Source organism: Ylistrum balloti, unplaced genomic scaffold (assembly GCF_031769215.1).
Source record: "Ylistrum balloti isolate Yb309-2 unplaced genomic scaffold, AGI_CSIRO_Ybal_v1 Utg369742, whole genome shotgun sequence".
Lineage (NCBI taxonomy): Eukaryota > Metazoa > Mollusca > Bivalvia > Pectinida > Pectinidae > Ylistrum > Ylistrum balloti.
The window spans coordinates 680685-692991 of record NW_026781951.1 but is presented as its reverse complement, the minus strand read 5'-3'; positions in this window follow the sequence as shown (position 1 = coordinate 692991).

The following is a 12307-nucleotide window of genomic DNA, read 5'->3' as shown; positions in this document are numbered from 1 at the left end:
ATAACATTATTACGGCATTTAAAAATGAGTTAAGCTTCTCGTATTGACTAACAAAAGTCTTAAGAATTTATCTTAGAGAATCACCAATCAAAGCAAAACAACTTTCTTTAGTACAATAACCAAGAACGGATTGATTGCTATCTAATCCCTCTCAACTCCCATACATAACTGTATACCAAACAACTGTATCATTGTGTATGGTAAATATTCAACAAAGCTGTGGATGCAGATTATGAAACAGAGCGCAAACTTATGTTACGTTTAGTAGTATTGTAGTATTTAATATTTGAAAGCGTCTCCCGCGGGCACATAGCGCGACTTCATATGTGGGTATTCAACATTATGTAGCCATGTTCGGAAATTATAAGCAATTATAACCTCTGATTTCAATCATACCGAATTTGAGTAGAGTGCACTTTTCGTGTTTGTAAATTCTATAAACTGTTCATTATAATTAAAAACGCAAGTTTTGAACAAGTCTAACACTTCAGTAGCATTTTGAACATATGAATACATGCTGTGATTTAGCAACTTCTTGTAAAAGCGTACGTGAATACAAGAGCATAACATTTTATATATATCTAAATGCCTTTCTAGAAAATTATAACACGTCTCGCAAACTACAGTCTGCGCGTGAATCAACGTGTGTCCTTGGGAAGAACAGTTTGATGTGATGTGTCGTTCAATGACCCTGCCTGTGACAGAGGAATAGAACAGTAGCTGGTTATATCGTTTTCTGTCGATTTTTATTATCAGGAATCGCCTCAGACATGTTGTTCATGACAGCAAAAAAGTATGCAGATTTTAATGTTAATTCTGGACATTTGTCTGGGTTTGATAGTCGGTACAGTCTACAAGCTATATATGGCATTGTCATTTACCTGACGGCTGTTATATGTTTGCGACAATTTTCGTTATGCTGTACTTGCGCTTTTGTCGTTTCACAGATTTTTATCACATTAGTTAAACTTAGCGTATCATGTACTGATTATATTAAGTAAATATGTAATTAGAATTAATGACTTAAAGCTATATAATCATATTGGTGATATACACAAAAATTGCAATGTATACTTGGAAAGAAATCATTTCTATCATAGGGCGTGAATTCCTATTTCCAAACTCACTGTTTCAAGCATGCATACAATAAAACGGTAACATTAATACAGATGACTAGGTATTTAACTCACTCTGATCACCATGATGGTTCGATATATATATATTACTCATATCGATTTAGTTGATGACAGAAATGTATACGGTCCTTCTTTACTGACGGAAATTCACGACGAGATTGTACACAGGGTTATCCTATTTATAGAGATATGTGGCTTTGTGTTGCCTTTCAATAACTAGCTGTTCCTAAGACATGCATTTATCCATATCAAAGCCACTTGTTTGATTAAAAGATGACTTGAGGAGTATGGATTATATATGAAAATAATTACATGTCGTCGACTTTGTACTTACGTGTCGGCATAGGAACATACACATCGAAGAATGTTGCTCTGTTTAAAGGAAAGATAACATCTCTCAAGCTTTGGAAAACACGTACAAAGAGGCAGAGAAAGATATAAACAACAAAACAGTAGGCAGGGGAAAATACGCTGTAACAGTAATCAAACAATGAGAAATTCAATATACAGAAAATCCTCTAACCAGTACTGCTTATTACACAAAGCTCAAACATGTGTATCAGGAGTGTTCAATATTTGTGAAAACATAGGTAACCTATCAAAACGATCAGCAGTTAATTTGTGATAATATACATCTCAAAAACATTACAACCAACATGAACGTATTTCAATCGTTACTAAAGTACAAGGGCTTTCCTTCACTATATAAATATGTTACCTGCAGTGGATATCATTCTCGTTTAATAAAGTTTTATTGAATGGTTGCATTTGTAACAAAAATTTCGAATTTCCAACATAGATCAATGTAAACAGAAACATACATACTGATTAGAGTGCAGATTAATTATTTAGATGTTGCTAGAATTTATATGATGAAAGCCAGGTATGATTTTATTAAAAAGTGTCCCTTTTCTTCGGAATGTCATTAAGAACTTGTTTTGTATAATTATATCAATTATATAAAGGTACATATACATATTTAATAGATTAGAATTTCAAACTTCAAGACGAGATGTATCAAATTTTGCCTGTAAAACACTATATCGTTAAAAATTGTTTAAATCACAAAACAACAAGAAATACTTACATGTTAACGAAATCATAGCTCAAACACAAACGCGATGAAACTAGAGCAAAATAGCAATAAAAGAGACGTTTACATAGAGACTAATGACAAAGATAAAGTGTTCCAGGAGGGTACGCGTCTTCTGCTTCATCAACGACACCTGCCATGTAAATCCTGGCCAATTCAATTAAGTAATGTCACGTTCCGAAATGAGAACAAGGTATACAATAGAACAACCGGGTATACCAACCAGTTTCAGACACGTCCAGTGTATTAAAAAAAAAAAAAAATAGAATATGTCTCGATGTGATCTTTATGACGCCTGTAAAACTTCACAATAATCATCTCAAGTTGCATCTGATGAAATTCTGTGTTGTGAGTTTGTCTTTCAGTTACCGACATATCGGAAAAAGCATTATACTTGGAACAAGTCCTAGGATATCAAACCAATTGCGACATGTAAACATCAACAGGTTAGAGATGTAGTAATGCTGTGATAGGGAACATCACACTTATCATACAGCTAGTTAGAAAGCCGTTCCTTTTGATCTCACGGTAGGACAACACGAGGACAATAACTGATGTAGACGTGTCTATGGTGTAGTGCATTTTCATGTCAAGTGTTCATTAACAACGAACATGGTGAAAAAACACAACCAAATGAGGGAGTGAGGGACACACAGTTTGTTCCCATGGATATGCCAATAATTTGTTGTAAGACGTTACCGCCAAACTCGACGAAGAAGATATTTTCCCCCAACAGTTCCTATAATTTTGTTCTATCCCTCCACCACCCCTACCTCCCAACCTCAATAGCTCTCTCTCTCTCTTACCCCCCCCTCTCTCTCTCTCTCTCTCTATCTCTCTCCCTCCCCCCTCTCTCTCTCTCTTACCCCCAGCCCCCCCTCTCTTACCCCCCCTCTCTCTCTCTATCTCTCTCCCCCCCCTCTCTCTCTCTTACCCCCCTCTCTCTCTCTTACCCCCCCTCTCTCTCTCTCATGTATTATTCATGCTTCAGTATAGTTCACAATCATATACATGTAACACTTTTCACCTTTCTTGTAAAAGAGGGATATCATAATAAGACAACGATGGTGTTCTTTCAGTTTAGAATGGTATGATTGAGTACAGAGGGAAAATTCAATAACGAATTGTATAGATTGCTACAAAAAGTGTTTTAGCATCACCAACGAGTCCTGGGAGAACTACACGACTGTACAGTGTAATCCGATATCACTATCTTCATCTTTGCATGTGTTTCATCATTTGAATTAAAAGGTCTTATTCCCGTGTGTATTGATTGTAAAATATATAAGAGTTCAAACAAATAATGTTTATTGGAATGCTTTGGATCTAAAAAAAATCTACCTGACATTCTTTTTTTTATTGTATGGATTAACTTGATGAATGAAGAAATATCGACATCACGCAATGATTTCCTATAAACATTGTCTAGTATGACCTTTCCTCTATCAGTATGCAGATATTAAACATAAGTATATCTACCCTGTTTGCAATAATTTGCCGTTTATACTTCAGGAGTTGTACATATATGAGGAACGTATTTGTCTGATTTCCCAAGAGATCAATCGACGAACACATAATTCATATGATCACCTCTTTGCCATTCTCCATAAGATTGATTTTTGTACGCCACAGATCTGCAGGTTGTAACAACAACCAATTCCTATTTATTTTTAGTTTCGTATTTTGACGTTGTATTATAATGAAGAAATGAATCTCAAATTACAACCTCTATGTTGATATTCTGTGTCGTAACTGTGTTTTTCACGACTAAGTATCGGTTTGATCTATTCCTTTTATTTTGTTGTCAGCTTGAATAACGCACTCTGATCATCAGTCATTGAGTTTGTATAACACACTATGACCATCAGTCATTGAGTTTGTATAACACACTATGACCATCAGTCATTGAGTTTGTATAACACACTATGACCATCAGTCATTGAGTTTGTATAACACACTATGACCATCAGTCATTGAGTTTGTATAACACACTATGACCATCAGTCATTGAGTTTGTATAACACACTATGACCATCAGTCATTGAGTTTGTATAACACACTATGACCATCAGTCAATGAGTTTGTATAACACACTATGATCATCAGTCATTGAGTTTGTATAACACACCATGATCATCAGTCATTGAGTTTGTATAACACACTATGATCATCAGTCATTGAGTTTGTATAACACACTATGATCATCAGTCATTGAGTTTGTATAACACACTATGATCATCAGTCATTGAGTTTGTATAAAACAATATGATCATCAGTCATTGAGTTTGTATAACACACTATGATCATCAGTCATTGAGTTTGTATAACACACTATGACCATCAGTCATTGAGTTTGTATAACACACTATGACCATCAGTCATTGAGTTTGTATAACACACTATGACCATCAGTCAATGAGTTTGTATAACACACTATGATCATCAGTCATTGAGTTTGTATAACACACCATGATCATCAGTCATTGAGTTTGTATAAAACAGTATGATCATCAGTCAATGAGTTTGTATAAAACAGTATGATCATCAGTCATTGAGTTTGTATAACACACTATGATCATCAGTCATTGAGTTTGTATAACACACTATGATCATCAGTCATTGAGTTTGTATAACACACTATGATCATCAGTCATTTGTATAACACAATATGATCTTGAGTTTGTATAACACACTATGATCATCAGTCATTGAGTTTGTATAACACACCATGACCATCAGTCATTGAGTTTGTATAAAACAATATGATCATCAGTCATTGAGTTTGTATAAAACAATATGATCATCAGTCATTGAGTTTGTATAACACACTATGATCATCAGTCATTGAGTTTGTATAACACACTATGATCATCAGTCATTGAGTTTGTATAACACACCATGATCATCAGTCATTGAGTTTGTATAACACACTATGATCATCAGTCATTGAGTTTGTATAACACACTATGATCATCAGTCATTGAGTTTGTATAACACACTATGATCATCAGTCATTGAGTTTGTATAAAACAATATGATCATCAGTCATTGAGTTTGTATAACACACTTTGATCATCAGTCATTGAGTTTGTATAACACACTATGCCCATATAGGTGAAAATCAATTTCAATAGGTTTTCTATTTATTTCCAAAATCATAACCCTCTTTGAATTTGTTTTAATTCCCTTTTCACTATTACAAAAAACACCTTATCAACACTACAGGTACTCAGCATCACTGACGAGTCCTTGTAAGACGAAACAGCTGTATGGTGCAGTTAAACTTATTTCCTTGCTCTTCGGTCGTTTATCTAAATTTGTGTTGGTTGTGTAAAGCCACTTTCTTCAAAAAGTGAGTCTCCTAAACTCTATAAGAGTACTTTATCACAGTAACATCGCAATAAATTTACGTACACTAATGTAATTGTTCGCGGACATACTGATTATCAGTTGTTACGTAATAAGCAAAAATAAATCCCACACGAAAATTAAAGATTTTACAGTAAAAGGTCAAAATTTTCGCGAAACTCTTTTTTAAATAATCAAATTATATTTAAATGAATTAGAATTTCGCGATCTGGATGAAAAAAGGACATCTTATACACACGTGTTTCGTTATTTTACAGATGAAATTTTCGGTATCACGTTTACGCACCGAGAAATAGTGAAGATGTCATCCCCCCCCCCCCCCCCCCCAAAAAAAAGAACAAAAAAAAAAAAAAAAAAAACACACACACACAAAAAAGAGAATAACCTGCTATAGTTATAAATGACAAACAATTACATTGACATTATTACACTGGCTTTATTTTCAAAACACGAGTTTATACTGTTTGCTTCTCAACTGTTGTTGATCTTGATAAAGTGGATGAGAAACATGTCACCTATAACGGTGATTTGCTCTGTTCATTATGTCTCGATTGCAAATACGCAATTATCAAGCAAAACAACGGTATCGTGTTTAATACGGCAACATGCAAAGCAGCCATATTACTAATACTGTTGATGCATGTTACCATGCCATTGAAACAAATCGGTGCGTGCTGGAGGCTTCACATATAACCCACTCGTCCGAACCTTATCATAAATGCTGTTAGTAGCGTGAATCAATTGTAAAGCGCGATAATCGACTTAACGCTCCGGCTTTAATCCATTCTTTTCATCCAATACTCAATAATTTTATTCACTCTGTTGCATTGCCTCGGGGAAGGCTATGCGTTGTCCCATGAAGCCGTCACACTGTCCCATCCTGCTCGCAGGACGCAGTAGCGTCGTCGTTACAACCTGTAGGAAATATGGGTTTCATATTGTGAAACAGGCCTCCGGCCTACGTAACCGTTTGGATGGCCTCGGCCAGAGTGTGCCTCTGGATTGATAAACACGGTAGGCCCAATCAATAACCGTCCGAGAGTCGACCGAGGATTATTTTACAACATTGTCAATCAATTATGACTCTTAGATTAAATAGTCCTTAATGAATTTACCTTCCAAAAGCACTTGTCCCCGGTGTGTTGCGCGCGGCAGCCAGCCCATTAGTGTTGTTTAAACATGGCGGAGAGCATCGCCGTAATAGGAGGGAACTGAATCATTGGGCTAGTCACGTGACACGATAACATACCTGAGATAGAATGAATTCTTTTGTTCTGGAGTCTTTGATTCAGTTCCGACCTAGGTGGCAGTGATATAATACTTCCAGCAGCAGCAGCAGCACTTTCATAAACACAACGGCTGTATCTGTGTTTATGTGTCATTTACAGGTGAGAAGACACTGCCGGGAGGATTGAGGCGATTAGATTCTGTTGGGCTGAATGCATCAGCATCCGTTTGTGATAAAGACTTACACATATGGTTGTAAGCTAGGAATTGGCAGACAAGTATACGAAGTTGAGCTTTTAAGGTAAGTATAGAGTAACTGTAGCATAAACGGAAATTAACAGTTTTGCATGGTATCGATTATATTTCGCATGCTACGTGAAAGCACATGTTTTGATAAATCCGTCTTATCTGTACTTGTAATTAGTACTCTGTGTATCATTAATACTGGGTACAGTTGCTCGGAACAAGTTTTATTTTCTATCGTAACGTACATATTGTATTTCGGTGTAGTATGTTGGTGAAAACCAATAACTACTGTGGAAAGAGATCCACAATGCCTCCATATGGTACGATATGACTTCTTTATACAGTCTTCGCGTAGCTTTAACATCAATGAGCTTATCTCAGTTTGCTGCAGAAACATTAACTTAATCAAACTATGGATGATATAGATTCCTATGAATATCAATCATTTTTTTGGAAGAGAAAAATTAAAACTTAGACATGTATACTTAAAATTGGCAGAGAGAAATGCTTGGTTATACTTGTACTTTTCATATCGATAGAGGAATACTCTGGTAATTTAAATATTGATAGGTAGAAGTTCTTGGCTGGACGTGTACGTGAAGTCACGATATATTGAGAACGTGATGATATCACTCGTATTTTCCATATCGACAAAACAAAGCTACATTAGCCTGGTTTGTTCAAGTATTGGTGAAGAGGAAGATCACATGTAAATGAAATTTTAAAAATTTATATTAAAATTCGGGAAAATTTTGAAGAACCGATCCGATACATGTTTTATTTTACTGACAGAAAGGAATGAGTTACTTCTATCAGTACTAGAACATTACAAGACGTGACAGGTACGTATATGTCGATATTTGAAATAAAAGATGTTCTGATACCTAAGATACATACCTAAGTATTCCTAAGTAAACCATACCATATAAAGTTAAATTTATTTCCGAACTTTGAAGTGATTATCACTAGATATCTCGACAGATGCTGAAACAAGTATAAAAGTTGTATATGGTCATACCATCTGTTATATACCGACATGTCAGAATGAAAGTAAAACTGTGGCTAGTGATTCACGTAAATTTGATACGTGAATACAGATGCCGTGAGACTAGGGTGACGATGACCCATGAAGTGTGACAGATTATACAATGAGACCAGTGTGACGATGACACGTGAAGTGTGACGGGTCTAGTAAGACTAGTGTGACAATGACCCATGAAGTGTGACAGATTATACAATGAGACCAGTGTGACGATGACACATGAAGTGTGACAGGTCTAGTGAGACCGGTGTGACGATGACACGTGCAGTGTGACAGATTATACAATGAGACCAGTGTGACGATGATATGTGAAGTGTGACGGGTCTAGTGAGACCAGTGTGACGATGACACGTGAAGTGTGACAGGTCTGGTGAGACTAGTGTGACGATGACACGTGAAGTGTGACAGGTCTAGTGAGACCAGTGTGACGATGACACGTGAAGTGTGACGGGTCTAGTGAGACCAGTGTGACGATGACACGTGCAGTGTGACAGGTCTAGTGAGACTAGGGTGACGATGACACGTGACGTGTGTCAGGCACTAGACTATGGTGACGATGACACGTGCAGTGTGACAGGTCTAGTGAGACCAGTGTGACGATGACACGTGAAGTGTGACAGGTCTAGTGAGACCAGTGTGACGATGACTCGTGCAGTGTGACAGGTTATAATGCAGTTGAACGAGGTATGTTCAGTGCTTTGTGTACGACCTATAGAGAGAGTTGCGTTTTGTTATGATACTGATGAATCGACATGGAGGGACAAGCTGTAAAGCATGGCTAGGATCCAGGCATCGACTGTGTAAAACGCCAGTAGTGAAAATGACGTGGCTTCCCGTGGAAAATTCTCAGTGGAAGATGAATTTGAATAACTCTCCGAGTTTGTAGTATAACGGGAGATCGTGCTGAAGTGTACTTTTAGACAAACAGCGTAACAAACATCCATTGCCACGTTTTGAATAGATTCCATACACCATTTAACAAAAGTTATCAAATTGTGACAGAATTGAGTTCTGCGTTTGAAATTAAAATTACCATGACGTGAGAACTTGTTGAATATTTTGATAACATGAGAAAAGTGTATTATCACTATACACAGGCATCAGCCACATGTAGCGTCATAGTCACTAGATATACTCAACTTGGTATAATCCGATAGTTTCAGATTTAGGGTTACATTTCAAAACTTGGTCATGATTAAGTGGCAATACAAAACCTGATATAAACCGGTATGAAGCCAGTATGGATGTTGAAATGAAAATAACACCAGTGATTAATGGCGCCTGATCACGAACATAAAAAGTGGATATTCACAATAACGCCTTGATGGCTATCTTCACTACTGGCTCGCTCCTTAACATGGGCATCACATGGGTGTCTCGTGGACTAATTAGCCAAATGATTCTGAGATATCTGGTCAGACTTCATTCCGTGCAGACCACGTGTGACAATAAGTATAACAATGTGATGTGGTGATGACATTGATGAATCATGGTAGAAACCCAGGAACGGCACATTAATTATGGTAAAGGTAAAAATCGTTTCCTATGTAAATTACACCATATGTGACAACCATTGATTTTACATTATGATATCTATTATGTATATTGTACAATGATCAAAAGTACATGCAGTATCTCAGTGTGATATTCAAATTACATAATGTAATAGATCCGGGTTTTTTTCCGCATCGACGAAGCCCACGAGGCTCTCATCTTTCGTTCAGTTAATTAAGAGAGCAGAATTTCGTTTATTTCTGATGACAGGTTTTCCTAGGGTTCCTCGGTGTTCACACATAATACACACTACCGGCCTTGTTAATAACAGTGATTTCCCAATTATTTCAAACAATACAAATCTATAGTTTAAACTGCTTGCCTTAACCATATTTTACACTTTACATGTAGTTGGTGGTGAAAAACGCAAAAATTTGATAAAAGTGGAAATGATAAGAACATTTATCATAATTCGGAATAAGTAACCATATATAGGCAGTAGCAACATATTGTGTATAAATTGAGAATAAATCGAGAAAGACCGACGATAGATAAGGTAGTTGACTCCCAGCACCAGCGAGTTATAGAAATTACTTGATCGATTTCGAAGTAGTTAATCGATAAAATATTTGACTCCCAGCACCCGCGAGTTATAGAAATTACTTGATCGATTTCGAAGTAATTAATCGACAACTGTACAGTCGTTATAATAGTACAGAAGTAAGGTTCTAAACACATTCTACACCCATACACTGGTAGACGTTATTTGGCTATCAAAATCGATTATAACGATCAGAATCGTTTTCTGGTACAGTTCATGTCCATAGATAATCGAACTTCGGCCAATCCTTTTTGTGTAGGTTTTGCTTTAAAAAATCTAGGTCCTTATTGATGTCATGGGTTGGTATGGTTTAACTGAATATCCTATGTATTTGTTTCCAAACTCGTCATCGATTTGCTTGCTAATGGTTTCAAATTAAGCAATTACAGTCCCCTATTCGTAGAACTCTGTACTTTGTAATAGATCTGGGCGTGCATTTGCATTAATTTGTAATCAATATTAATTGATTTTTTGAAATCTCTGAATATGTAGCTTTTATTACAGGCCGTATTTGTAGTCTGACCTATACCCTATACATATAGGGATTACCACGACAGGTGCTATCTGTACGCCAATCTGAACGCCGTCCCCGAGGCAAACTTGTCAAATGCAAATGTATCTTTTGAATTTCCATAAACATGAACATAAAATGAGAATAAATAACATACACTTGCATTATGGATTTTTGCAATTGTGTTTCGTTTGACTGACAAATATCTGCTTCAATGATTTATAAGCTATAAACAGTACGAAAATTGAATACATGAACATCTACAGAGTGGTAGTATGATTTCCCGTTCCCTTACCGGTAATTTTAGCTTTACATACATGTTGCATGTATCTGCAAGTTGATTCACTCAATTGTAAAAAAATCCACTCCTTTTAAAGTGGCTTCATGCATATTATCCTCCATTCAGTCTCTCCTATAGTCTTTTTAAAGATATTTATTTTGTTCGTGTTATTTCTAGCTTCCATAATGTATCCAGCTAGCCATGTGAATTGATAAATGAGCGATTCAGTTATGGAGGAAAATAACACAGTGTAACCGACGCCGTACATGCAATTCCAACCAACAATCAATAGATCCAAGTCACCGTATGATCAAAGTCCTTTTTGTATGACATTTACAGGTACAGGGGAATTAAAAGGCTTATTTTGAATAACATTTTTCTTCATTAAGTTTGTAGAACGGACCAAAATGGACCGATGCGTTCCTCAGGTGACTGACTTCTGAACACAATACTGCAGAGAGGCTGCGTTTACGGCACACATGTACTGGTATTTCTTTTTTCTTAAAGTTATGATATAAATGATATTCTGTCTATAAACCGAAAATATGTAAATCTTACTGTGCTGGTTTCACACAGTGAAAATGTAATATGAAGCTTATAATTGATATGGTCTCGGTATCCCCCACCGATGCAATTTTTTTTGTGTCGGATTTCAAGTATGAAAAAACGATTGAATCAATTGATATATGATATACAGGTAAAGATTTAAAGTCATTATCCAGTTACATGCATATTACAAACTAACGTGCAGCAGGATGTTTTCGCGGGAATGACGTTTCGCTACTTAGCTGTACAATAATCATATAGCGAAACTTCAGTCCGTGAAAGAGTGAGACACGTGTGTAACATGTCCTTCTTCATCCACGTAGTGAACTATCAAATTGTTTTAAAAGAAAATCGAGAAAATTTCGACCCTTGGAAAATGCCTTACTAGACGGTATTTCCTTCCAAATATATCAATCAGACAGCAGACACGTGTCCAATTACTAAGTATAGGTAATTAGATTCAGGAAAACTTCTATATGCAATGTCCTAAAACGAACATCTCCAGTTACATTGCAACCAACTCATTTTTCCCATCTTCTTTATTTTTTTTTTTTTATTGTTTTTCTAGAGATCTTTGGTGGTCATTTTTATTGAGAATGTCTTTTTTCCCACGAATAGAATTTTACTTGATTTAAGTAGTTAACATCGCTACCAAAAGTGAAGGGATCAAACCGCTCCATATATGTTCGGCGCCAGGGTGCGCTTGAATGTGTACAAACAATTTGAAGATTTATCTCTATCAACTTCATGTAATTCTCTAAC